This window comes from Cygnus olor (assembly GCF_009769625.2).
Source record: "Cygnus olor isolate bCygOlo1 chromosome W unlocalized genomic scaffold, bCygOlo1.pri.v2 SUPER_W2, whole genome shotgun sequence".
NCBI lineage: Eukaryota > Metazoa > Chordata > Aves > Anseriformes > Anatidae > Cygnus > Cygnus olor.
In genome coordinates this window covers 75303-101656 of record NW_024429073.1, presented here as the reverse complement: position 1 = coordinate 101656, position 26354 = coordinate 75303, and the positions used below count along the sequence as shown (strand labels likewise).

At 48.8% G+C, this 26354-nt stretch overlaps 1 protein-coding gene across 4 annotated transcripts in view; it reads right to left on the bottom strand.

Moving 5' to 3' along the window:
• Nucleotides 1-24557, bottom strand: part of LOC121062913 (polycomb group RING finger protein 3-like) — a 144155-nt gene extending 119598 nt beyond the window's left edge. For all 4 annotated transcript variants that reach the window (XM_040543211.1, XM_040543213.1, XM_040543212.1 and 1 more), the window contains exon 1: nucleotides 24214-24557. The gene's annotated coding sequence lies outside the window, so the exon portion shown is untranslated. The remainder of the gene's footprint in view (nucleotides 1-24213) is intronic.
• Nucleotides 24558-26354: the final 1797 nt, after the last annotated feature.

Here is a 26354-nt window from a genome sequence, read left to right as displayed (position 1 = left end):
CATTCCCCTGCACCACCTGGGGGAACGTACTGGGTCTGGCTGGGATGGAGGTAACTTTCCCTGCAGCAGCCCATATAGTGTTGTGCTGTGCACTTGTAACTGGAACAGCATTGGTATCACACCAGTGTTTTATCTATTGCTGAGCAATGCTGGCACAGCATCAAGACTCCCTCCAACCCCCGTGGCCCCGCCTGCCCCAAGAGCCAGCAGGCTGAGGGTGGGAAAGTAGTGGAGAGGGGACATCTCCAGGGCAGCTTACCTAGACCAACCAAAGGGATACTCCATACCATATGACATCATGCTCAGAAATAAAAACTGGGGAAGGGGAAGGAGAAGGGGGGCTCTCATTGTGGTGTCTGTCCTCCCAAACAACCCGGAGGCTGGCCTGGAGGCTCTGTGCATGCTTTGGCATAGACTACCTCAGAAGAGGGTACGTCAAGGGCCCAAAAGGGTACTGGTGGGCTTGAGTACAGAGAAGATTAAGCAGCTCTCTACCCCGACTGGCCTTTCAGAAGACCCTTCTGCTGTAGGACTGCTGAAGGTTGAAGAACAGCAAGTGCCAATCGTGACCACAACTGTGCACCAGCAGCAATATCGCACCAACCGAGACTCCCTGATTCCCATCCATGAGTTGGTTCATCGGCTGGAGGGCCAAGGAGTGATCAGCAAGACTCATTCACCCTTTAATAGTCCCATATGGCCCGTGCAAAAGTCTAATGGGGAGCGGAAGCTAACGGTGGAGTATCCTGGCCTGAATGAAGTCACGCCACCGCTGAGTGCTGCAGTGCCAGACATGCTAGAATTACAGTACGAAGCAGAGTCAAAGGCAGCCAAGCAGTATGCCACAATTGATATCGCTAATGCATTTTTCTCCATCCCTTTGGCGGCAGGCCACTGTTCGCTTTCACTTGGAGCGGCATCCAATACACCTGGAATCGACTGCCCCAGGGGTGGGAACACAGCTCTACCATTTGCCATGGTCTGATCTAGTCTGCCCTGGAACAGGGGGAAGCCTCTGAACACCTGCAGTACATCGATGACATCATTGCGTGGGGTGACACAGCAGAAGAAATTTTTGAGGAAGGGAAATCGAAATTCTCCTGAAAGCTGGTTTTGCCATTAAACAGAGTAAGGTCAAGAGACCTGCACAGGAAATCCGGGTCTTGGGGGTAAAGTGGCAGGATAGGCGTTGCCACAATGGATGTGATCAACAAAATAACAGCTATGTCTCTGCCAACGAGAAAAAAGCAAACACAAGCTTCCCTAGGCCTTGTGAGATCCTGGAGAATGCATGTTCCCGGCTATAGTCAGCTTGTGAGTCCTCTATATTGAGTGACTCAAAAGAGGAACTATTTTGAGTGGGGCCCCAAGTAACAACAGGCCTTTGAACAAATCAAACAAGAAATAGCTCATGCAGTAGCCCTTGGCCTTGTCTGTAATGGACCAGCTGTGCAAAGCATACTTTACACTGCAGCTGGGGAGCATGGCCTCACCTGGAGCCTCTGGCAGAAAACCCCAGGAGAAATTTGAGGTCGACCTCTGGGGTTCTGGAGACGGGGCTATCAAGGATCAGAAGCCAATTACACCCCAACTGAAAAAAGAGATACTCACGGCATATGAGGGGGTTCGAGCCACCTCAGAAGTTGTGGGTACAGAAGCACAGCTCCTCTTGGCACCACGGCTACCTGTGTTACATTGGGTGTTCAAAGGGAAAATCCCCACTACACACCATGCCACCGATGCTACTTGGAGTAAGTGGGTAGCGTTAATAACGCAGCAGGCTGGAATGGGGAAACCCGACCACCCAGGAATCCTGGAAGAGATCATGGACTGGCCAGAAGGCAGAGATTTCAGAGTTTCGACCAAAGAGGTAACTCGTGCCGAAGAGGCACCACCATATAATGAGTTGTCAGAAGACAGAAAGCAGTATGTGTTGTTCACTGACAGATCCTGTCACGTGGTAGGGAGCCATCGGAAATGGAAAGCTGCTGTGTGGAGTCCCACACGACAAGTTGTGGAGGCCATGGAAGGGGAAGGCGAGTCGAGTCAGTATGCAGAAGTAAAAGCCATACAACTGGCCTTAGAAATTGCCAAAAGAGAAAAATGGCCAGTACTGTATCTCTACACTGATTCCTGGATGGTGGCAAACACTCTGTGGGGGTGGCTGCAGCAATGGAAACAGAGCAACTGGCAGCGCAGAGGTAAACCTATCTGGGCTGCTACACTGTGGCAAGATATCGCTGCCCGGGTAGAAAACCTGGCCATAAAGGTACATCATGTAGATGCCCACATGCCCAAGAGTCAGGCCACCAAAGAACATCAGAATAACAAAGAGGTGGACCAAGCTTCGAAAATTGAAGTGGCTCAGGTGGACCTGGACTGGGGACGTAAGGGTGATTTGTCTGTAGCTCGGTGGGTGCATGAACCAGCAGGACATCTGGGGAGGGATGCCACATACAGATGGGCTCGTGATCGAGGGGTGGACCTGACCATTGAGGCCATCACACAGGTCACCCATGAGTGTGAAACCTGTGCTGCGATCAAGCAAGCCATGAGGGTAAAGTCTCCCTGGAATAGGGGGCAGTGGCTAGGGTTTTGATATGGTGAGGCCTGGCAGATTGACTACATCGGACCACTCCCACAAACCCGCCAAGGCAAACGGTACATACTCACCATGGTAGAAGCAACTACTGGGTGGCTGGAACCATACCCAGTAAACCATGTCACCACCAAAAACACCATCTTGAGCCTGGAAAGGCGAGTGCTGTGGCATCATGGTGCACTAAGGAGAATTGAGTCAGACAATGGGAGTCACTTCTGAAACAATCTTGTCACCTCCTGGGCCAAGAGGCATGGCATTGGGTGTATCACATCCCTTATCACCCACAAGCCTCTGGGAAGGTTGAGAGGTACAATGGACTGTTAAAGACCATGTTGCGAGCATTGGGTGCTGGGACATGGAAACACTGGGACAAATCTACCAGAAGCCACTTGGCTAGTTAACACCAGAGGGTCTGACATCCATCCTGGTCCTGCTGAAACAAAACCCCTACACACTGTGGGAGGAGCTAAAGTCCCCATAGTGCATGTAGGGAAGTGGCTGGGGAAGGCAGTGTGGGTTGCTCCTGCCTTGGGAAAAGGCAAAACCACTCAGGTGATTCTCTTCACCCAAGGACCAAGGTACACCTGGTGGGTCATGCAAAAGGATGGGGATATCAGGTGCATGCCTCAAGGAGATTTAACCTTGGGAGAAAACTAATCTGTAATCCAAGTTATTTGTTGTAGGAAGACACTGCAGAACCAATGACAGGTCAACTTCGCAAGGAGCTGGGCAAGTGCAGCAACGACTCGAGCTAAGCTGGTGCTGGCATCCAGAAATCCAACTCCACCTGTCCTAAGTGAGCATTTAGGCAGATCAAGCCTAAATCATCAACAGTTCTTATGGACATTTTGGGAAGAGGCTTATAGAATGAAAAGTAGTAGCTATTGATAAATCTGTTAAAGGACAGGGAACAGTGGTGATGAGAATACCTATATACTAAGGTATGTGGAACCTGAGTGTGACACAGATGTTATGGAATAAAGGGTGAAGTTTGTACTGGGTCTGGCTGGGATGGAGTTAACTTTCCCTGCAGCAGCTCATACAGTGCTGTGCTCTGCACTTGTAGCTATAACAGCCCTGGGTATCACACCAGTGTTTTTGTCTACTGCAGAGCAATACTGGCACAGCATCAAGACTCCCTCCAAACCGCCCTCCCCAAGAGCCAGCAGGCTGGGGGTGGGCAAGAGGTGGGGAGGGGACATCACCAGGGCAGCTAACCTAAACCAACCAAAGGGATATTCCATACCATACTATATTAGGTCACACTCAGCAATAAAAGGGGGGAAAGGAGAAGGAGGGTTGGGCTCTCGTTATGGAAACATCTGTCTTCCCAAAGAAATGCTATGTATATTGAGGGCCTGCTTCCTGGGACATGTCCCAACATTGCTTGTTGATGGGAAGTAGAGAGTAGTTTCTTTTCTCTCTCTCTGTGCTTCCGCACAGCCTTTGCTTGTTCCGCCCCTCCCCCCTTCCTTTTCGTTTTAATTATTTATACTTATCTCAACCTGTGAGTTGTTTGTTTTTTGTTTGTTTTTTTTTTTCAGCATACTTTCTTCTTCCCCTCTTCTTTTGAGGAGGGGGAGTGAGAGAGCAGTTGTGTTGGAGTTCAGCTGCCCAGCAAGGTAAAACCACCACACCTCCTAGGAGGAATCCATAGCCCTCAGTAATGTTCCGACCTGTTTTTGCCAGCCCCCTACGCCTCACACCCCCATTTTGGTATTCCCCATCCCCATTCTACCTCTGGGGGTGCATCCCAAAGCCTGCCTTTTATGTTTACTCATGTTTAAAAGGTTAAATAGTTAATGTGAATAGAAAGTAATTAAGTCATCTCTAAGGAGATATATACACATAGACAAACACATAAAGACCATAAGGTCTTTATCATGAAAACGATCTTAACACTATGAAGTTCACACTACCCTTATTCAAACCTTTTCTGAAGTCAAAAGTAAAAATAGCTCGAGTTATCACTTGCATACAATCTCCTTAAAGAATTTGAATAATAGTTATAGGTAAAAAAAAAAGAATAAATAAAAAAATCAAACTTTCCCAATGAAATATTAAGTTTGTAGAACAGCATTTAAGATTATGCTTAAGAAGCTGCATTAATGAATGCTTAAAACTAAATACACTATTTTTCAGTTTCGCATCTCTCAAAAACCCACCTAGTATATTCAAATACCAATTATGCAGATCAATACACACTCTCTACTTCTTCCAAAAACGTTCTGAAAAATCAAGTCAGGAGAGAACCTGGCACACAGAAGAATAAACAAAAGAAAATTAGCTCCACTGGCTGGCCACAAATCTTTGCATCTAATCAGGGCAGCATTTATGCTCTCACGGGAAGAAAAATCCTACCATGACATAAATCAATATCCTGATGAACAATAACAAAAACAAGAGCTGTACCAAGTCTCTTATGAATGAATTATAGGACAACCTGTTCACACACACAGAAGGGATTTCTACCTCACCCTAAGCAGTCAGATTATGCAACCTAAAGCATGAGGATTCATGAACTAGCATCCACATCAAGCATAATAAACCTATTGACTTGGGGCCTCCAGGCATTCCAGTATTATAAACACAACGACAAGTGTTATTAAAAATAAAAATAAAAAAGCTCTTCCAGTTAAGCTGTTCTTGTTTATCAATAGTTAAAATTCAAACTTCTCTTCTGATTAAGCAATTACAACACCATCCACACCTTGATTTAAAAGGGCTCGTTTTTATTGCACTGCCAAGACAGACATGATTTACAAAAATAACTATCAGAATCTGACAATACAGATTCCATGGAAATTGGCATCAATTTAGGAATTCCAAACCCCATTAGGAAAATTTGAGATGGGAAGCTGTTGTGGTTTAGCCCGGCTGGCAGTCAAACACCACACAGCCGTTTGCTCACCCTCCCCCCTCCCTCTCCGGGATGGGGGAGAGAAACGGGAAAGTGAAGCCTGTGAGTTGAGATAAAGACAGTTTATTAAGACAGGGAAAAGAATAACAACAATAATAATAATAATAATAGTATTAATAGTAATAATGTGTACGAAATAAGTTATGCACAATGCAATTGCTCACCACCCGTTGACCAATGCCCAGCCTATCCCCGAGCAGCCGGCCCCCCCTCCACCCCGGCTAGCCACCCCTATATATTGTTCAGCATGACGTCAGATGGTATGGAATACCCCTTTGGCCAGTTTGGGTCAGCTGTCCTGGGTCTGTCCCCTCCCAGCTTCTGCTGCATCCCTAGCCTGCTCGCTAGCAGGACAGAGAGAGGCTGAAAAGTCCTTGGCTTGGTGTAAGCACTGCTCTACAACAATTAAAACATCAGCATGTTATCAGCGCTCTTCTCATTCTAATCCAAAACATAGCACCCTGCCAGCTACTAGGAGGAAAATTAACTCTACCCTAACTGAAACCAGGACAGATATCCACCCCTTATTCCATACCATTTATGTCATGCTCAGGTTACACTCTTTCCAATACTTTCTAATTAATCACCATTTTCATCTATGATATATAGCAACCATGGTAGCGATGACATACAGTGTTATATGATAATTAACATATTATAATTCAACTCATGGGCTATTCTCACCCAGTATTAGGTCCCCTTGAGGTACACACCGGACCTCCCCATTCTCTTGCATTACCCACCAAGTGCATCCAGGTCCCCGAGCAAAAGCAATCCCACGAATGGGCTTGCCTTTTCCTGAGGCGGGAGTAGCCCAGACTGTCTTACCCAGCATGTTTCTTACGTGCACTACAGGAACTTTATCCCCTTCTACAGTGCGTAACAGGTTTGATTGGGCAGGTCCAGCTCGGTTGGCAGATCCTCTAGTATTGACTAACCAGGTGGCCTTTGCCAGATGTGTTTCCCAATTTTTGAATGTCCCAGCACCCATTGCTTTCAGTGTAGTCTTTAACAGTCCATTGTATCGTTCAACTTTCCCGGAGGCTGGTGCATGATAAGGGATGTGATACACCCACTCAATACCATGTTCTTTGGCCCAAGTGTCTATAAGGTTGTTTCGGAAATGAGTCCCATTGTCTGACTCAATTCTTTCTGGGGTGCCATGTCGCCATAGGACTTGCTTTTCAAGGCCCAGGATAGTGTTCCGGGCGGTGGCATGGGGCACAGGATATGTTTCCAGCCATCCGGTGGTTGCTTCCACCATTGTAACTACGTGGCGCTTGCCGTTGCGGGTTTGGGGGAGTGTGATGTAATCAATCTGCCAGGCCTCTCCATATTTGTATTTCAGCCATCGTCCTCCATACCAGAGAGGCTTTGACCGTTTGGCTTGTTTAATTGCAGCACATGTTTCACAATCATGAATAACCTGTGCTATAGTGTCCATGGTCAGGTCCACCCCTCGGTCACGAGCCCATCTGTATGTTGCATCTCTACCTTGATGGCCTGAGGTGTCATGGGCCCACCGGGCTATAAATAATTCACCTTTATGTTGCCAGTCCAGGTCCACCTGAGCCACTTCAATCTTAGCAGCCTGATCCACCTGCTGGTTGTTTTGATGTTCTTCAGTAGCCCGATTCTTGGGCACATGAGCATCTACATGGCGTACCTTTACAACCAGGTTCTCTACCCGGGCAGCAATATCTTGCCACAATGCAGCAGCCCAGATGGGTTTGCCCCGGCGTTTCCAGTTGTTCTGCTTCCATTGTTGTAGCCACCCCCACAGGGCATTTGCTACCATCCATGAATCAGTATAGAGATAGAGAACTGGCCACTTTTCTCGTTCAGCAATATCTAAGGCCAGCTGAACGGCTTTCACTTCTGCAAACTGACTCGATTCACCTTCTCCCTCAGCAGCTTCTGCAACTCGTCGTGTAGGACTCCATACAGCAGCTTTCCATCTCCGATGCTTTCCCACAATACGACAGGACCCATCAGTGAACAGGGCATATTTCTTCTCATTTTCTGGTAGCTTGTTGTACAGTGGGGCTTCTTCAGCACGGACTACCTCCTCCTCTGACGATATCCCAAAGTACTTGCCTTCTGGCCAGTCCATAATCACTTCCAGGATTCCTGGGCGACTGGGGTTTCCTATTCGAGCCCGCTGAGTAATCAGTGCAACCCACTTGCTCCATGTAGCATCAGTTGCATGATGTGTAGAGGGGACCCTTCCTCTGAACATCCAACCCAGTACCGGCAGTCGGGGTGCCAGGAGGAGCTGCGCTTCAGTACCGACCACTTCCGAAGCAGATCGAACTCCCTCATATGCTGCCAATATCTCCTTTTCGGTTGGAGTATAGCGGGCCTCAGATCCTCTGTATCCCCGACTCCAAAACCCCAGGGGTCGACCTCGAGTTTCCCCAGGTTCTTTCTGCCAGAGGCTCCAGGTGGGGCCATTCTCCCCGGCTGCGGTGTAGAGCACATTCTTTACATCTGGTCCTGTTCGGACTGGCCCAAGGGCTACTGCATGAACTATTTCCTGTTTAATTTGTTCAAAGGCTTGTCGTTGCTCAGGGCCCCATTCAAAAGCATTCTTCTTACGAGTTACTTGGTAGAGCGGGTTTACAATCAGACTGTAATTTGGAATATGCATTCTCCAAAACCCCACGACACCTAGGAAAGTTTGTGTTTCCTTCTTGCTAGTTGGTGGAGACATAGCTGTTATTTTGTTGATCACATCCATTGGGATTTGACGACGTCCATCTTGCCATTTTATTCCTAAAAACTGGATCTCTCGTGCAGGTCCTTTAACTTTATTTTGTTTTATGGCAAAACCGGCCTTCAGAAGGATTTGGACTATTTTCTTCCCTTTCTCGAAAACTTCCTCTGCAGTGTCACCCCACACAATGATGTCATCGATGTACTGCAGGTGTTCAGGAGCCTCCCCCTGCTCCAGCGCAGACTGGATCAGACCATGGCAAATGGTAGGGCTATGTTTCCACCCCTGGGGCAGCCGATTCCAAGTATATTGGACTCCCCTCCAAGTGAAAGCAAACTGTGGCCTGCACTCTGCTGCTAGAGGGATGGAGAAAAATGCATTAGCAATATCAATTGTGGCATACCACTTGGCTGCCTTTGATTCCAGTTCGTACTGGAGTTCTAGCATGTCCGGCACTGCAGCACTCAGTGGTGGCGTGACTTCGTTCAGGCCACGATAGTCCACTGTTAGTCTCCACTCACCATTAGACTTTCGCACTGGCCATATGGGACTATTAAAAGGTGAATGGGTCTTGCTGATCACTCCTTGGCTCTCCAGTTGACGAATTAGCTCGTGGATGGGAATCAGGGAGTCTCGGTTGGTGCGATATTGCCGCCGGTGCACAGTTGTGGTAGCGATTGGCACTTGCTGTTCTTCAACCCTCAGCAACCCCACAACAGAAGGGTCCTCTGAGAGACCGGGCAAGGTAGACAACTGTTTAATGTCCTCTGTCTCTAAGGCAGCTATGCCAAAAGCCCAGCGGAACCCTTTCGGGTCCTTGAAATATCCTCTTCTAAGATAGTCTATGCCAAGGATGCACGGAGCATCCGGGCCAGTCACAATACGGTGCTTTTGCCACTCATTTCCGGTTAGACTCACTTCAGCTTCCAATACAGTTAACTGCTGGGATCCCCCTGTCACGCCATAAATACAGATGGGCTCTGGCCCTTTACAGCTGGATGGCATTAGAGTACATTGTGCACCGGTGTCTACTAGAGCCTTATACTTCTGTGCGTCAGACGTGCCAGGCCATCGAATCCACACAGTCCAATAAACTCGGTTGTCCCTTTCCTCCCCCTGGCTGGAGGCAGGGCCCCTCTAGTCCTGGTCAGAATCTTCATTTCTGTGTTTAAAAGACTGCCTGCTAGAAGTTGGAGCAGCAAACTTTTCAGAGAACCCCTTTCTCCCGATTGTTTTCTTTTGCAACTCACGTACCCGTGCCTCTAGGGTCTCAGTAGATTTTCCATCCCATTTTCTCATGTCCTCTCCATGGTCACGTAGGTAAAACCACAGGGTGGCGCGGGGTGTGTACCCACCATATTGTCTTCTTTGCATGGATGCACGTTTACCCCTAATAGCCGAGACGCTGGTTTGTACAGGTGGGGAAGAAAATACACTCTCTTTAAGTTGCTGGACCTCTTCAATAAGTTTCTCCAAAGTATTCTCTTTTAGTTGGTGGCCACTGGTTTGTTCAGGTGGGGGGGAAGATAAATCCTCTTTAAGTTGGTGGAACTCTTCAGAGAGTTTCTCCACAGCCGAGACGCAGGCCTGTAGGGAAGAGGAGAGATTTCCTTCGTACTCCCGGAATTGTTTAGCCATGTCACCCACTGTGGGATCTTCACCGTTTTTCCAGGTTATTATTGCCAATGTGCTGGCCCATGTTGATGGTGCATTCCGTACAAACTTCCGCCATATGGGTCGAGTACACTGGACTTCATCTGGATCTGTGGATGTTTGTGCATCGTTTAAGTCCTTATAAATTACTTCCCGTACGGCTAATTCCCTCAGGTACTGAATTCCCTTCTCCATGGTGGTCCACTTGACTGGTACACATACAAGTTCTTCCTTGTAGGGATACCTTCCCTTCACAGCTAACAGGAGACGCCTCCAGAGGCTGTGAGATCGTGCTCCATCTCCAATTGCTTTGTCAATGCTTGCATCTCTAGCAAGGGATCCCAACCGCTTGGCTTCCCTGCCCTCTAATTTCACACCATTGGCTCCAGTGTCCCAGCACCGGAGCAGCCAGGTGACAAGCTGTTCACCTATACAGCGACCAAAATCTTTTCGCACATCTCGTAGCTCACGCTGGTATAGGGTTCGGGTAGTTACTGTTGACTTACTGACATCCTCATCCTCATCTTCATCCTCCTGCACACTTGATGGCCCAGCCTCGTCTTCTCCAGACCCAGACTTAGCAGAAGACTTTCTGCGTTCTAAACGACCTGCGTCTCTATACCATTTTTTCACCTTTTCTACAGGGGCAACTTGCACTGCTACAGCTCGCCTCTCCGTCCCAGCCACAGGGTCTGCCACAGGGATTGGAATACCCTCTGCAGGGTCAACTTGCACTGCTACAGTTCGTTTCTCTGACCCAGCCACAGGAGTGGGAATGGCTGCGGGAGCTGGAGCCGGGACGGCTGCGGGAGCTGGAACGGCTGCGGGAGCTGGAACGGCTGCGGGAGCCGGGACGGCTGCGGGAGCCGGAGCTGGAACGGCTGCGGGAGCTGGAGCCGGAACGGCTGCGGGAGCTGGAGCCGGAACGGCTGCGGGAGCTGGAGCCGGAACGGCCGCAGGGTCTGTCACTAGGTTGATAGTAGCATCAATTGCAGCTCGATAGGCACAAGCCAGACCCCAGCACGCCACAGTGATTTGTGTCACTTTGGAACTGCCAGAGTCATGACACCTTTTTTTCAAGCATTCTACCAGTTTTTTAGGATTTTGCAGTTGTTCAGGGGTGAATGTCCAAAACACTGGAGGTGCCCACTGCCCTAGAAACCTGCCCATATCCTCCCACACTCCCTGCCACTCGCAAATATCCCGCCTCAAGACAGATCTCCGGATGAGATTCCTAAGTAGTTGTTTAACCTTAAACAAAACCTGAAGCGCATTCAGGAGACATAACAACAAGAACATGCTGGTCTGAGTATCCCAAGGATATTCAACATCTTGGAGAGCTACCGTAACTAGCTCGGGGGATAAGAGGGTGGTGAAGGAGGAAGGGAGAGTGAACAGGTAGGAAAAAATATCTTCCCCTGTCCCCTCCAGAGACTGACTCCCTGATGAAAAAAGGCAATAGGTGTAATTGCTAATAGTTTCTGAGATATGGTTTCCGAAGTATAGAGTCGACGACAGTGCTGAGTACAAATACCAGGTTAGAGTCATGACCAGATACTTCATCATTTCATAAGCCATCGTTACACCACACAGTACCATAACAATCTTAAACCAGGGCCCGGAAAGGGTAAACAGCACGACAGGGAGCACATACAGAAAGTAACTTGCTATAAAACTCAATTTGGGAAACAGGCACAGCAGACTTGAGATTAAGGCAATCAACATTGTGACTAGCAACTATTAAGCAGGTCGAATACTTATACCAATTTTAGTTTAACACACTCTGGTCAAATCTGTCGATATCTCAACCCTTCGAGCCCCACGTTGGGCGCCAAATGGGCTGTTGTGGTTTAGCCCGGCTGGCAGTCAAACACCACACAGCCGTTTGCTCACCCTCCCCCCTCCCTCTCCGGGATGGGGGAGAGAAACGGGAAAGTGAAGCCTGTGAGTTGAGATAAAGACAGTTTATTAAGACAGGGAAAAGAATAACAACAATAATAATAATAATAATAGTATTAATAGTAATAATGTGTACGAAATAAGTTATGCACAATGCAATTGCTCACCACCCGTTGACCAATGCCCAGCCTATCCCCGAGCAGCCGGCCCCCCCTCCACCCTGGCTAGCCACCCCTATATATTGTTCAGCATGACGTCAGATGGTATGGAATACCCCTTTGGCCAGTTTGGGTCAGCTGTCCTGGGTCTGTCCCCTCCCAGCTTCTGCTGCATCCCTAGCCTGCTCGCTAGCAGGACAGAGAGAGGCTGAAAAGTCCTTGGCTTGGTGTAAGCACTGCTCTACAACAATTAAAACATCAGCATGTTATCAGCGCTCTTCTCATTCTAATCCAAAACATAGCACCCTGCCAGCTACTAGGAGGAAAATTCACTCTGTCCTAACTGAAACCAGGACAGAAGCAAAGTGCTTATGGGGGGGATATCCAGAAAAGACTGCTGGGTACGCCCCGACAAACTGTTTGAAATATGTTCAAGCATAAAGTAGAAAGGAGGAAGAGCTTTTTAACTAAACATACACTCTTGTTAGGCCAATACTAAAAGCATGACATCATAGAGCAGGCTGACTAAAGAAACAAGGCCACTTTGTGACCAATCATCTTGAACAGTTACAGGAAAAGATTGACTTACATACCTCATTCATAAAGAAAACAGGCTTATTGTTTCTAAATATTTAGTTTCAGAAATAACTATATGGTATAAAGTATACTTTTACACCCCAGTTCCCACATGGTCCCTCAAGTGCAGGACCTTGGGGGGGGGGGGGGGGGGGCAGCAGCACACCCTCAGGCACCTTCAGACAAGTGGCCAGGTTATATTTACTTCCCAGCCCCCTTAGGGAGGGAGGGGGGAATAAATTAAATTTTAAGAACCATGTATAGAAAACTATTTAGACATCAGCAATTACCCCTTTTTGTTTCAACATCATGCTGGTTGGTGAATATAATCATTGGAGAAAGACAGAGATCATTAGAACAGACAGAATCAGTTAGATATTATATACATCTCCGGAATCCATACTTAAAAACAAAACAAAACCACCACTGCACACCAATTCAAAACGAAAGAATTCAAGAATTCAACTTGTGGGCTGAGGTAAGAACAGGGAGATCACTCAACAATTAACATCATGGGCAAAACAGACTCAGTGTAGCGAGATTAATATCATTTATTGCCTATTACTAACAGACTAGAGCAGTGAGAAACTAAAAGCAAACTAAAAACACCTTCCCCCCTCCATCCACCCTCTTCTACGTCCTCATCCTCCCCACCGAGAGGCACAGGGGAACAGGGAATATAGGTTGCTGTCAGTCCATAACACTTCATCTCCACTGCTCCTTCATGGTCATTCTCTTCCCCTGCTCCAGCATGGGGTCCCTCCCATGGGATACACTCCTTCCCAATCTGATCCTACATGGGTTTCCTACAGACTGCAATTCAAGAACTGCTTCAATAAAGGTCTGTACCATGGGGCGCAGTCCTTCAGGAACAGACTGCTCCAACATGGTGTGGTGGTGTGTTGTGGTTTAGCCCGGCTGGCAGTCAAACACCACACAGCCGTTCGCTCACCCTCCCCCCTCCCTCTCCGGGATGGGGGAGAGAAACGGGAAAGTGAAGCCTGTGAGTTGAGATAAAGACAGTTTATTAAGACAGGGAAAAGAATAACAACAATAATAATAATAATAATAGTATTAATAGTAATAATGTGTACGAAATAAGTGATGCACAATGCAATTGCTCACCACCCGTTGACCGATGCCCAGCCTATCCCCGAGCAGCCGGCCCCCCCCCCTCCACCCCGGCTAGCCACCCCTATATATTGTTCAGCATGACGTCAGATGGTATGGAATACCCCTTTGGCCAGTTTGGGTCAGCTGTCCTGGGTCTGTCCCCTCCCAGCTTCTGCTGCATCCCTAGCCTGCTCGCTAGCAGGACAGAGAGAGGCTGAAAAGTCCTTGGCTTGGTGTAAGCACTGCTCTACAACAATTAAAACATCAGCATGTTATCAGCGCTCTTCTCATTCTAATCCAAAACATAGCACCCTGCCAGCTACTAGGAGGAAAATTAACTCTGTCCTAACTGAAACCAGGACAGATATCCACCCCTTATTCCATACCATTTATGTCATGCTCAGGTTACACTCTTTCCAATACTTTCTAATTAATCACCATTTTCATCTATGATATATAGCAACCATGGTAGCGATGACATACAGTGTTATATGATAATTAACATATTATAATTCAACTCATGGGCTATTCTCACCCAGTATTAGGTCCCCTTGAGGTACACACCGGACCTCCCCATTCTCTTGCATTACCCACCAAGTGCATCCAGGTCCCCGAGCAAAAGCAATCCCACGAATGGGCTTGCCTTTTCCTGAGGCGGGAGTAGCCCAGACTGTCTTACCCAGCATGTTTCTTACGTGCACTACAGGAACTTTATCCCCTTCTACAGTGCGTAACAGGTTTGATTGGGCAGGTCCAGCTCGGTTGGCAGATCCTCTAGTATTGACTAACCAGGTGGCCTTTGCCAGATGTGTTTCCCAATTTTTGAATGTCCCAGCACCCATTGCTTTCAGTGTAGTCTTTAACAGTCCATTGTATCGTTCAACTTTCCCGGAGGCTGGTGCATGATAAGGGATGTGATACACCCACTCAATACCATGTTCTTTGGCCCAAGTGTCTATAAGGTTGTTTCGGAAATGAGTCCCATTGTCTGACTCAATTCTTTCTGGGGTGCCATGTCGCCATAGGACTTGCTTTTCAAGGGCCAGGATAGTGTTCCGGGCGGTGGCATGGGGCACAGGATATGTTTCCAGCCATCCGGTGGTTGCTTCCACCATTGTAACTACGTGGCGCTTGCCGTTGCGGGTTTGAGGGAGTGTGATGTAATCAATCTGCCAGGCCTCTCCATATTTGTATTTCAGCCATCGTCCTCCATACCAGAGAGGCTTTGACCGTTTGGCTTGTTTAATTGCAGCACATGTTTCACAATCATGAATAACCTGTGCTATAGTGTCCATGGTCAGGTCCACCCCTCGGTCACGAGCCCATCTGTATGTTGCATCTCTACCTTGATGGCCTGAGGTGTCATGGGCCCACCGGGCTATAAATAATTCACCTTTATGTTGCCAGTCCAGGTCCACCTGAGCCACTTCAATCTTAGCAGCCTGATCCACCTGCTGGTTGTTTTGATGTTCTTCAGTAGCCCGATTCTTGGGCACATGAGCATCTACATGGCGTACCTTTACAACCAGGTTCTCTACCCGGGCAGCAATATCTTGCCACAATGCAGCAGCCCAGATGGGTTTGCCCCGGCGTTTCCAGTTGTTCTGCTTCCATTGTTGTAGCCACCCCCACAGGGCATTTGCTACCATCCATGAATCAGTATAGAGATAGAGAACTGGCCACTTTTCTCGTTCAGCAATATCTAAGGCCAGCTGAACGGCTTTCACTTCTGCAAACTGACTCGATTCACCTTCTCCCTCAGCAGCTTCTGCAACTCGTCGTGTAGGACTCCATACAGCAGCTTTCCATCTCCGATGCTTTCCCACAATACGACAGGACCCATCAGTGAACAGGGCATATTTCTTCTCATTTTCTGGTAGCTTGTTGTACAGTGGGGCTTCTTCAGCACGGACTACCTCCTCCTCTGACGATATCCCAAAGTACTTGCCTTCTGGCCAGTCCATAATCACTTCCAGGATTCCTGGGCGACTGGGGTTTCCTATTCGAGCCCGCTGAGTAATCAGTGCAACCCACTTGCTCCATGTAGCATCAGTTGCATGATGTGTAGAGGGGACCCTTCCTCTGAACATCCAACCCAGTACCGGCAGTCGGGGTGCCAGGAGGAGCTGCGCTTCAGTACCGACCACTTCCGAAGCAGATCGAACTCCCTCATATGCTGCCAATATCTCCTTTTCGGTTGGAGTATAGCGGGCCTCAGATCCTCTGTATCCCCGACTCCAAAACCCCAGGGGTCGACCTCGAGTTTCCCCAGGTTCTTTCTGCCAGAGGCTCCAGGTGGGGCCATTCTCCCCGGCTGCGGTGTAGAGCACATTCTTTACATCTGGTCCTGTTCGGACTGGCCCAAGGGCTACTGCATGAACTATTTCCTGTTTAATTTGTTCAAAGGCTTGTCGTTGCTCAGGGCCCCATTCAAAAGCATTCTTCTTACGAGTTACTTGGTAGAGCGGGTTTACAATCAGACTGTAATTTGGAATATGCATTCTCCAAAACCCCACGACACCTAGGAAAGTTTGTGTTTCCTTCTTGCTAGTTGGTGGAGACATAGCTGTTATTTTGTTGATCACATCCATTGGGATTTGACGACGTCCATCTTGCCATTTTATTCCTAAAAACTGGATCTCTCGTGCAGGTCCTTTAACTTTATTTTGTTTTATGGCAAAACCGGCCTTCAGAAGGATTTGGACTATTTTCTTCCCTTTCTCGAAAACTTCCTCTGCAGTGTCACCCCACACAATGATGTCATCGATGTACTGCAGGTGTTCAGGAGCCTCCCCCTGCTCCAGCGCAGACTGGATCAGACCATGGCAAATGGTAGGGCTATGTTTCCACCCCTGGGGCAGCCGATTCCAAGTATATTGGACTCCCCTCCAAGTGAAAGCAAACTGTGGCCTGCACTCTGCTGCTAGAGGGATGGAGAAAAATGCATTAGCAATATCAATTGTGGCATACCACTTGGCTGCCTTTGATTCCAGTTCGTACTGGAGTTCTAGCATGTCCGGCACTGCAGCACTCAGTGGTGGCGTGACTTCGTTCAGGCCACGATAGTCCACTGTTAGTCTCCACTCACCATTAGACTTTCGCACTGGCCATATGGGACTATTAAAAGGTGAATGGGTCTTGCTGATCACTCCTTGGCTCTCCAGTTGACGAATTAGCTCGTGGATGGGAATCAGGGAGTCTCGGTTGGTGCGATATTGCCGCCGGTGCACAGTTGTGGTAGCGATTGGCACTTGCTGTTCTTCAACCCTCAGCAACCCCACAACAGAAGGGTCCTCTGAGAGACCGGGCAAGGTAGACAACTGTTTAATGTCCTCTGTCTCTAAGGCAGCTATGCCAAAAGCCCAGCGGAACCCTTTCGGGTCCTTGAAATATCCTCTTCTAAGATAGTCTATGCCAAGGATGCACGGAGCATCCGGGCCAGTCACAATACGGTGCTTTTGCCACTCATTTCCGGTTAGACTCACTTCAGCTTCCAATACAGTTAACTGCTGGGATCCCCCTGTCACGCCATAAATACAGATGGGCTCTGGCCCTTTACAGCTGGATGGCATTAGAGTACATTGTGCACCGGTGTCTACTAGAGCCTTATACTTCTGTGCGTCAGACGTGCCAGGCCATCGAATCCACACAGTCCAATAAACTCGGTTGTCCCTTTCCTCCCCCTGGCTGGAGGCAGGGCCCCTCTAGTCCTGGTCAGAATCTTCATTTCTGTGTTTAAAAGACTGCCTGCTAGAAGTTGGAGCAGCAAACTTTTCAGAGAACCCCTTTCTCCCGATTGTTTTCTTTTGCAACTCACGTACCCGTGCCTCTAGGGTCTCAGTAGATTTTCCATCCCATTTTCTCATGTCCTCTCCATGGTCACGTAGGTAAAACCACAGGGTGGCGCGGGGTGTATACCCACCATATTGTCTTCTTTGCATGGATGCACGTTTACCCCTAATAGCCGAGACGCTGGTTTGTACAGGTGGGGAAGAAAATACACTCTCTTTAAGTTGCTGGACCTCTTCAAAAAGTTTCTCCAAAGTATTCTCTTTTAGTTGGTGGCCACTGGTTTGTTCAGGTGGGGGGGAAGATAAATTCTCTTTAAGTTGGTGGAACTCTTCAGAGAGTTTCTCCACAGCCGAGACGCAGGCCTGTAGGGAAGAGGAGAGATTTCCTTCGTACTCCCGGAGTTGTTTAGCCATGTCACCCACTGTGGGATCTTCACCGTTTTTCCAGGTTATTATTGCCAATGTGCTGGCCCATGTTGATGGTGCATTCCGTACAAACTTCCGCCATATGGGTCGAGTACACTGGACTTCATCTGGATCTGTGGATGTTTGTGCATCGTTTAAGTCCTTATAAATTACTTCCCGTACGGCTAATTCCCTCAGGTACTGAATTCCCTTCTCCATGGTGGTCCACTTGACTGGTACACATACAAGTTCTTCCTTGTAGGGATACCTTCCCTTCACAGCTAACAGGAGACGCCTCCAGAGGCTGTGAGATCGTGCTCCATCTCCAATTGCTTTGTCAATGCTTGCATCTCTAGCAAGGGATCCCAACCGCTTGGCTTCCCTGCCCTCTAATTTCACACCATTGGCTCCAGTGTCCCAGCACCGGAGCAGCCAGGTGACAAGCTGTTCACCTATACAGCGACCAAAATCTTTTCGCACATCTCGTAGCTCACGCTGGTATAGGGTTCGGGTAGTTACTGTTGACTTACTGACATCCTCATCCTCATCTTCATCCTCCTGCACACTTGATGGCCCAGCCTCGTCTTCTCCAGACCCAGACTTAGCAGAAGACTTTCTGCGTTCTAAACGACCTGCGTCTCTATACCACTTTTTCACCTTTTCTACAGGGGCAACTTGCACTGCTACAGCTCGCCTCTCCGACCCAGCCACAGGGTCTGCCACAGGGATTGGAATACCCTCTGCAGGGTCAACTTGCACTGCTACAGTTCGTTTCTCCGACCCAGCCACAGGGTCTGCCACAGGGGTTGGAGTACCCTCTGCAGGGGCAACTTGCACTGCTACAGTTCGTTTCTCTGACCCAGCCACAGGAGTGGGAATGGCTGCGGGAGCTGGAGCCGGGACGGCTGTGGGAGCTGGAGCCGGAATGGCTGCGGGAGCTGGAGCCGGGACGGCTGCGGGAGCTGGAACGGCTGCGGGAGCTGGAGCCGGGACGGCTGCGGGAGCTGGAGCCGGAACGGCTGCGGGAGCTGGAGCCGGAACGGCTGCGGGAGCTGGAACGGCTGCGGGAGCTGGAATAGCTGCGGGAGCTGGAGCCGGGACGGCTGCGGGAGCTGGAACGGCTGCGGGAGCTGGAGCCGGGACAGCTGCGGGAGCTGGAGCCGGAACGGCTGCGGGAGCTGGAGCCGGGACGGCTGCGGGAGCTGGAACGGCTGCGGGAGCTGGAACGGCTGCGGGAGCTGGAGCCGGGACGGCTGCGGGAGCTGGAACGGCTGCGGGAGCTGGAGCCGGAACGGCTGCGGGAGCTGGAGCTGGGACGGCTGCGGGAGCCGGGACTGGAACGGCCGCAGGGTCTGTCACTAGGTTGATAGTAGCATCAATTGCAGCTCGATAGGCACAAGCCAGACCCCAGCACGCCACAGTGATTTGTGTCACTTTGGAACTGCCAGAGTCATGACACCTTTTTTTCAAGCATTCTACCAGTTTTTTAGGATTTTGCAGTTGTTCAGGGGTGAATGTCCAAAACACTGGAGGTGCCCACTGCCCTAGAAACCTGCCCATATCCTCCCACACTCCCTGCCACTCGCAAATATCCCGCCTCAAGACAGATCTCCGGATGAGATTCCTAAGTAGTTGTTTAACCTTAAACAAAACCTGAAGCGCATTCAGGAGACATAACAACAAGAACATGCTGGTCTGAGTATCCCAAGGATATTCAACATCTTGGAGAGCTACCGTAACTAGCTCGGGGGATAAGAGGGTGGTGAAGGAGGAAGGGAGAGTGAACAGGTAGGAAAAAATATCTTCCCCTGTCCCCTCCAGAGACTGACTCCCTGATGAAAAAAGGCAATAGGTGTAATTGCTAATAGTTTCTGAGATATGGTTTCCGAAGTATAGAGTCGACGACAGTGCTGAGTACAAATACCAGGTTAGAGTCATGACCAGATACTTCATCATTTCATAAGCCATCGTTACACCACACAGTACCATAACAATCTTAAACCAGGGCCCGGAAAGGGTAAACAGCACGACAGGGAGCACATACAGAAAGTAACTTGCTATAAAACTCAATTTGGGAAACAGGCACAGCAGACTTGAGATTAAGGCAATCAACATTGTGACTAGCAACTATTAAGCAGGTCGAATACTTATACCAATTTTAGTTTAACACACTCTGGTCAAATCTGTCGATATCTCAACCCTTCGAGCCCCACGTTGGGCGCCAAATGGGCTGTTGTGGTTTAGCCCGGCTGGCAGTCAAACACCACACAGCCGTTTGCTCACCCTCCCCCCTCCCTCTCCGGGATGGGGGAGAGAAACGGGAAAGTGAAGCCTGTGAGTTGAGATAAAGACAGTTTATTAAGACAGGGAAAAGAATAACAACAATAATAATAATAATAATAGTATTAATAGTAATAATGTGTACGAAATAAGTTATGCACAATGCAATTGCTCACCACCCGTTGACCAATGCCCAGCCTATCCCCGAGCAGCCGGCCCCCCCTCCACCCTGGCTAGCCACCCCTATATATTGTTCAGCATGACGTCAGATGGTATGGAATACCCCTTTGGCCAGTTTGGGTCAGCTGTCCTGGGTCTGTCCCCTCCCAGCTTCTGCTGCATCCCTAGCCTGCTCGCTAGCAGGACAGAGAGAGGCTGAAAAGTCCTTGGCTTGGTGTAAGCACTGCTCTACAACAATTAAAACATCAGCATGTTATCAGCGCTCTTCTCATTCTAATCCAAAACATAGCACCCTGCCAGCTACTAGGAGGAAAATTAACTCTGTCCTAACTGAAACCAGGACATGGTGTTACTCGGGTGGGCGGCCGAGCTCCACCACAACTGCTCTCTCACCCCCCCTCCTCAAAGAGGAATGGGGAGAAAATACAATGAAAAGAGCTCGAGGGTTGAAATAAGGACAGGGAGATTGCTCAACAATCATCGTGACGGGCAAAACAGACTCAGCATAGGGAGACAGTAAGATTTAATGCCTATTACTAACAAGTTAGAGAAGTGAGAAACAAAGGAAAAAAAAAAAAAAGAACCAAAAACACCTTGCCCCCATCCGCCCTCTTCCACCTCCTCCCCCCCAAGCGATGCAGGGGAATCGGGGTTATGGTCAGTCTATAACGTTTCTTCTCTATCGCTCCTTCTCGGTCACTCTCGTCCCCTGTGCTGTGGGGTCCCTCCCACAGGATGCAGTCCTTGCTGAACTGACCCGGCGTGGGCTTCCCACAGGCAGCAGCTCTTCAAGAACTGCTCCAGATATGGGTCCGTACCACGGGGTCCATCCCTCAGGAGCAAACTGCTCCAACCTGGGTCCCCCACGGGCAGCAGCTCCTGCCAGGTCACCTGCTCCTGCATGGTCTCCTCTCCACAGGCTACAGGTCCAGCCCGGAAACTGCTCTGGCAGGGGTCTGCCACAGGCTGCAGCCTCCATCGGTGCAGGTCCACCTGCTCCACCGTGGTCTCCTCCATGGGCTGCAGCAAGGAACCCTGCTCCACCGTGGTAGTCCATGGGCTGCAGGGGGACAGCCTGCTTCACCATGGTCCTCACCACAGGCCACAGGGGACTTCTGCTCTGGCACCTGGAGCACCTCTCCCCCTCCTTCTTCACTGACCTTGGTGCCTGCAAGGCTGTTCCTCACTCCTCTCACTCTCCCAGCTGCTATGAAGCGCAGCATTTTTTGTTGTTTCTTTTTTCCTCTTTCCTGCCTCTTGCCGAGGCGATCAGCTCCAGGGCAGATGCGTTCTGCAGTGGAGCGGGAGATTGGGAGTAACACCTGGGAGTACTGGTTGATAGTCAGCTGAATATGAGCCAGCAGTGTGCTCAGGTGGCCAAGAAGGCCAACAGCATCCTGGCTTGTATAAGAAGTAGTGTGGCCAGCAGGTCTAGGGAAGTGATTGTCCCCCTGTACTCGGCTCTGGTGAGGCCGCACCTCGAGTACTGTGTTCAGTTTTGGGCCCCTCGCTACAAGGACATGGAGGTGCTCGAGCGAGTCCAGAGAAGGGCGACCAAGCTGGTGAGGGGTCTGGAGAACAAGTCTTACGAGGAGCGGCTGAGGGAGCTGGGCTTGTTCAGCCTGGAGAAGAGGAGGCTCAGGGGCGATCTTATCGCTCTCTATAGGTACCTTAAAGGAGGCTGTAGCGAGGTAGGGGTTGGTCTATTCTCCCACATGCCTGGTGACAGGACAAGGGGGAATGCGCTAAAGTTGCGCCAGGGGAGGTTTAGGTTGGATATTAGGAAGAACATCTTTACTGAAAGGGTTGTTAGGCACTGGAATGGGCTGCCCAGGGAAGTGGTTGAGTGACCATCCCTGGAGGTCTTTAAGAGACGTTTAGATGTAGAGCTTAGTGATATGGTTTAGTGGAGGACTTGTTAGTGTTAGGTCAGAGGTTGGACTAGGTGATGCTGGAGGTCTCTTCCAACCTAGACGATTCTGTGTTTCTCGGGCCTCCCTTCAAACTTGACCGAGTACCTACCACATCACAAAGGGGTGGAGTTTGAACTGTTACTCGGCCTTTTACTAGTAATTTCAGAAAGGAAACAGTTTAGACCACAGGACATTCAAGAACATCAACATTCTTTTATGTGTTGCATTACCAAATACTGCTGAACTACTGATAAAGGCTTTTGTTTAGTATCTTTCTCAAGCTACATACCAGTCAGACCACTATCCCAATATAAAAGGATGAAGGGAGATATACACAAACAGGAATATTATACACTCACATTCTTACAAGGTTTTTTTTAAGTAAGCCCACATCACCTATTAAAAACAGTAGCTGAAAGGGTAAAACACTGCACACATGCAGTGTTTTTCCCAAAACATACATTCACTTTACAGACATATCTAGCTTAAAGTTTGCATGCATTTTTAATATATTTATGAAGTAGCTTCCTGGAGAGACCAACATTTTGATCTAAAATTACTTTAGTCCAGAAAAGGATCATTATGCACGTGAAATTTATAAGTTAGAATGAACACTGTGTTTAGATAGCATCTGTGTTTTTTTGATTGATTTTTTAAATGTGAATCTTCTTATCCACAACCTTAATTTTAAGAAATATATGCAGACAATTATGCAGGACTCCTGAAAAATACCAAAGCAAAACACTTTTAAAGGAACATTCCAGAGCACACATGGGTTATCAAACAGAATTTCTAGATCTAGGTTTCTCAGTCACCCATATTTCATATGCATAGGGGGAAGAAAGAAAAAAAAAAAAGCTAAACTGATTTGAGACTAATCATACACAAAATTATGGAGTACACAACATTTCCCCAAACAAAATATACATGAACTAGTAAAGAGCACCTAAATATTATATAACTATAGTATTAAAGTATTAAGTGTCCTGTAGTTTCTTCACAGGACACTCTGAAGTGGAATCAGCTACTTCTCGACAAGAGACAAATTGCCACATTATTCCATAGCACCACAACTCACTGGCAAACTCAACCTTTGTAGAAAATAACTAGAAACACTCGGGGCCGGGGGGTGGTGGGGGTGGTGGTGGTGGATTTTTTAAATCTATGTAATCTTTTAAATCTAATCTATAAATCTATAATTTTAAAAATTTTTAAATCTATAAAATCTAATCTTATTTTTTTTAAATCTATAATTTTATAATCTATAATTTTAAATCTAATCTATCTAATCGAAAGATCTAATCTTTTAAATCTACTTCAAGTCCTACTTCTCATGGAACTTGAAAGCTACACGCAGCATTGCAACCTCACATTTGTATAAATGAGGTCATTTAGCAAGGAATATGCCCACTCCATTCTGACTAGAGACAGATTCCTTCCCCTCCCCCCAAAAAAGACAGTGGGGTTTTAATCCATGCAAAGCCATTAACGGAGGAGTGGGAAAGGAGGAAAAGCTCTCTGAACATGACTCAGCTCCCATCTGAACTCTTCCATCGCCTCTTCACAAACACGAAAGCGTTCCTTATCACCCTGCTGAGGTACATGCCTAAGCCAATCCACAGCAATGCAAGGTCTCCATGCAAACTTGAGAACAAGAGCCTATTGGCAGGATGCAGAGGCACACTGACCATGCACACATAAAGAAGGAAGTGCTCCCACTCCTCCGCAAGCCAGGAAGCTTAACAGTTACAAAAGGAAAGGGAGGGGTGAAAATTGAAAAGAGGGTGGGGGGAAGAAGAAGGTATTCTTACGCACTGAAAAATGCCCTCTTATTAACGTGCACAGAAGTGCACACATACAGTCACACACACAACTCCGACAGCTAGCAGAAGACTCGCACATCCATGGGGAACGGGGGGGGGGAGCGGCAGCAGGGGGAGGAGGTTAAGAACAAAAACCCACACTATCTATTAAAATACCATCGAACCCACCGAGATAAAAACGTACATTTTCTGCATCATAGAAAGTTCAAGCACAGCCTTTCCCCCGTATGCCCTCACCCGACCCGGTGTCGTCCCCGTCCAGCACCGTAGGGCGGCAGACTAACCTGTCAGGAAACGGGAGCGACAGTGGCAGGAGAGGAGAGGAACAACGCTGTACCCGGCTACTGGGAAAAATGGGAGGAGCAGGAATCTTTTATCTCCGGGTGTGATTCCCCCCTCCGTTTTCCTCCCAGTTCTGCTTTTATTTTTCCCTTCCCCCGCAAAAAGGGGGGGGGGGGGGGGTGGGGGAAGAAAAAACAAAACAAACAAAAAACCAAACCACTTTGTCTTTCCTCCCCCGACCCCGACTCGGAGTTTAAAACAAAAGAAACGGAAATAGCCGAGCGCGGTTCGAATGAAGCCGAGCGAGTGTCATGCGTACAGCGCATGCGTACTATGTGTACACACGCGCAGGTCTACTTTTGTCTCCCTCGAGATACAGGGTTAGTTTCGCACTAGCCATTCCTTATATCCCACTCCATTATGCGCGTGAAAAGAGGGGTCCCGTTTTCTCATCCCCTCAAAGCTCAGGGTGGAGGATACCTCTATGGCACTCTGCATTTCTCACTAGGGTGGCCCCTTAAGGACTCCCTGCCTGGTATCGCTCCCTCATGAATGCACAGGGTAGCATACCTGTATACTCTTTTTGTTAAGAGGGTGGTGATTGGGTGAGGGGTGAACGTACCCAGAAATAGCCCTTTTGCCATGCAGGCTTTTCCACTGCCTCATTTATCCTTACTGACACACAGGGATAGGCACCCCTGGCACTGCTCCTCCAAACCTGTGCCTTCTCCACATGCAAAGACAAGCACCCCAGAACAATTCTCCCCAAGCCTGCACCTTTCCACATACAGTGATACTCATTATTGTCACAAATCCATCCCCATAAACAGGGACAGACGTTCTCTCAATGCCCTTTTAACATATAGCCCTCGCATATAGGGAGGACAAACATTTGCAACATAAAAGATCTCCCTGCCAAACTCACCAACACCCTTATTTACACAGGAATAAACCCTGCACAACCTGACAAAAGCTCTTCTCCACCAAAGACCCCCCCACACCGGACTTAACAACCCTAGTCATCTATTCGCAGCACACAAAGGCACCAGAAGAGTGCACCCTCAGTAAGCTTGCAGATGACACCAAGTTAGGCACAAGTGCTGATCTGCTCGAGGGTAGGAAGGTTCTACAGAGGGATCTGGATAGGCTGGACCGATGGGCGGAGACCAACTGTATGAGGTTCAACGAGGCTAAGTGCCGGATCCTGCACTTGGGGCACAACAACCCCATGCAATGCTACAGGCTGGGGGAAGAGCAGCTAGAAAGCTGCCTGGCAGAAAGAGACCTGGGAGTATTGGTCGATAGCTGTCTGAATATAAGCCAAAAGTTGTGGGAGAAGAATTCGCAGGGAGCTTTGTGCTGTTTTGTGGGAAAGGAATTCGCAGGTGGCTTCGCGCTGTTTCACACGTCCCTGAGTTAGAGATAATGAGGAAAACAGCGGTAGAAACAAAAACTTGAGCGAAGATGAGATCAAGTAAATTGGCTACAGTGTTAAAGATGAGTTTTGGGCAGTAGCCAATTGCTGGCTGGCTCGAGGCACGTGTCTGAGGGTCTCTAACCAATTGTAAGACAGATTCGGGCGTGTGGACAGCGTGTGGGGCTACGGGGAAAGTATATGTAGTGGTGAAAAATGGCAATAAAGGTCCTGCTGTTCAAGAGCCATCAGGAGTCCGTGTTGTGCGTGCCTTCAAATGGTGACCCCGACGTGATAGGGGAGGAGCAGCGCTGCACGAGCGTCCGAAGGGAACCCAGCCGAACGAGTCAAGCTTGCAGCTGGACTGCAGCTTCAACCCCGGGACATCACCTGAAGGACAGGTGAGCGGCTGGGCATTAATCATGGGAGCTAGCCTTTCGTGGCAGGCAGAAAAGAAAGTACAGAACGCCGCTGCCCAGGCAGTAAAAGCAGCCGAACTGAGATCAGAGCCTGCAAGGTCACCAGAGCAGTGCAATTTGATAGACCTGGGGGATGACAAGGAAGAGGGCCGCGGACCGCCGCCGCAGAGCCCCTCCCCGCTGACCCCCTCGGCTCCCGCCTTGCCTGCC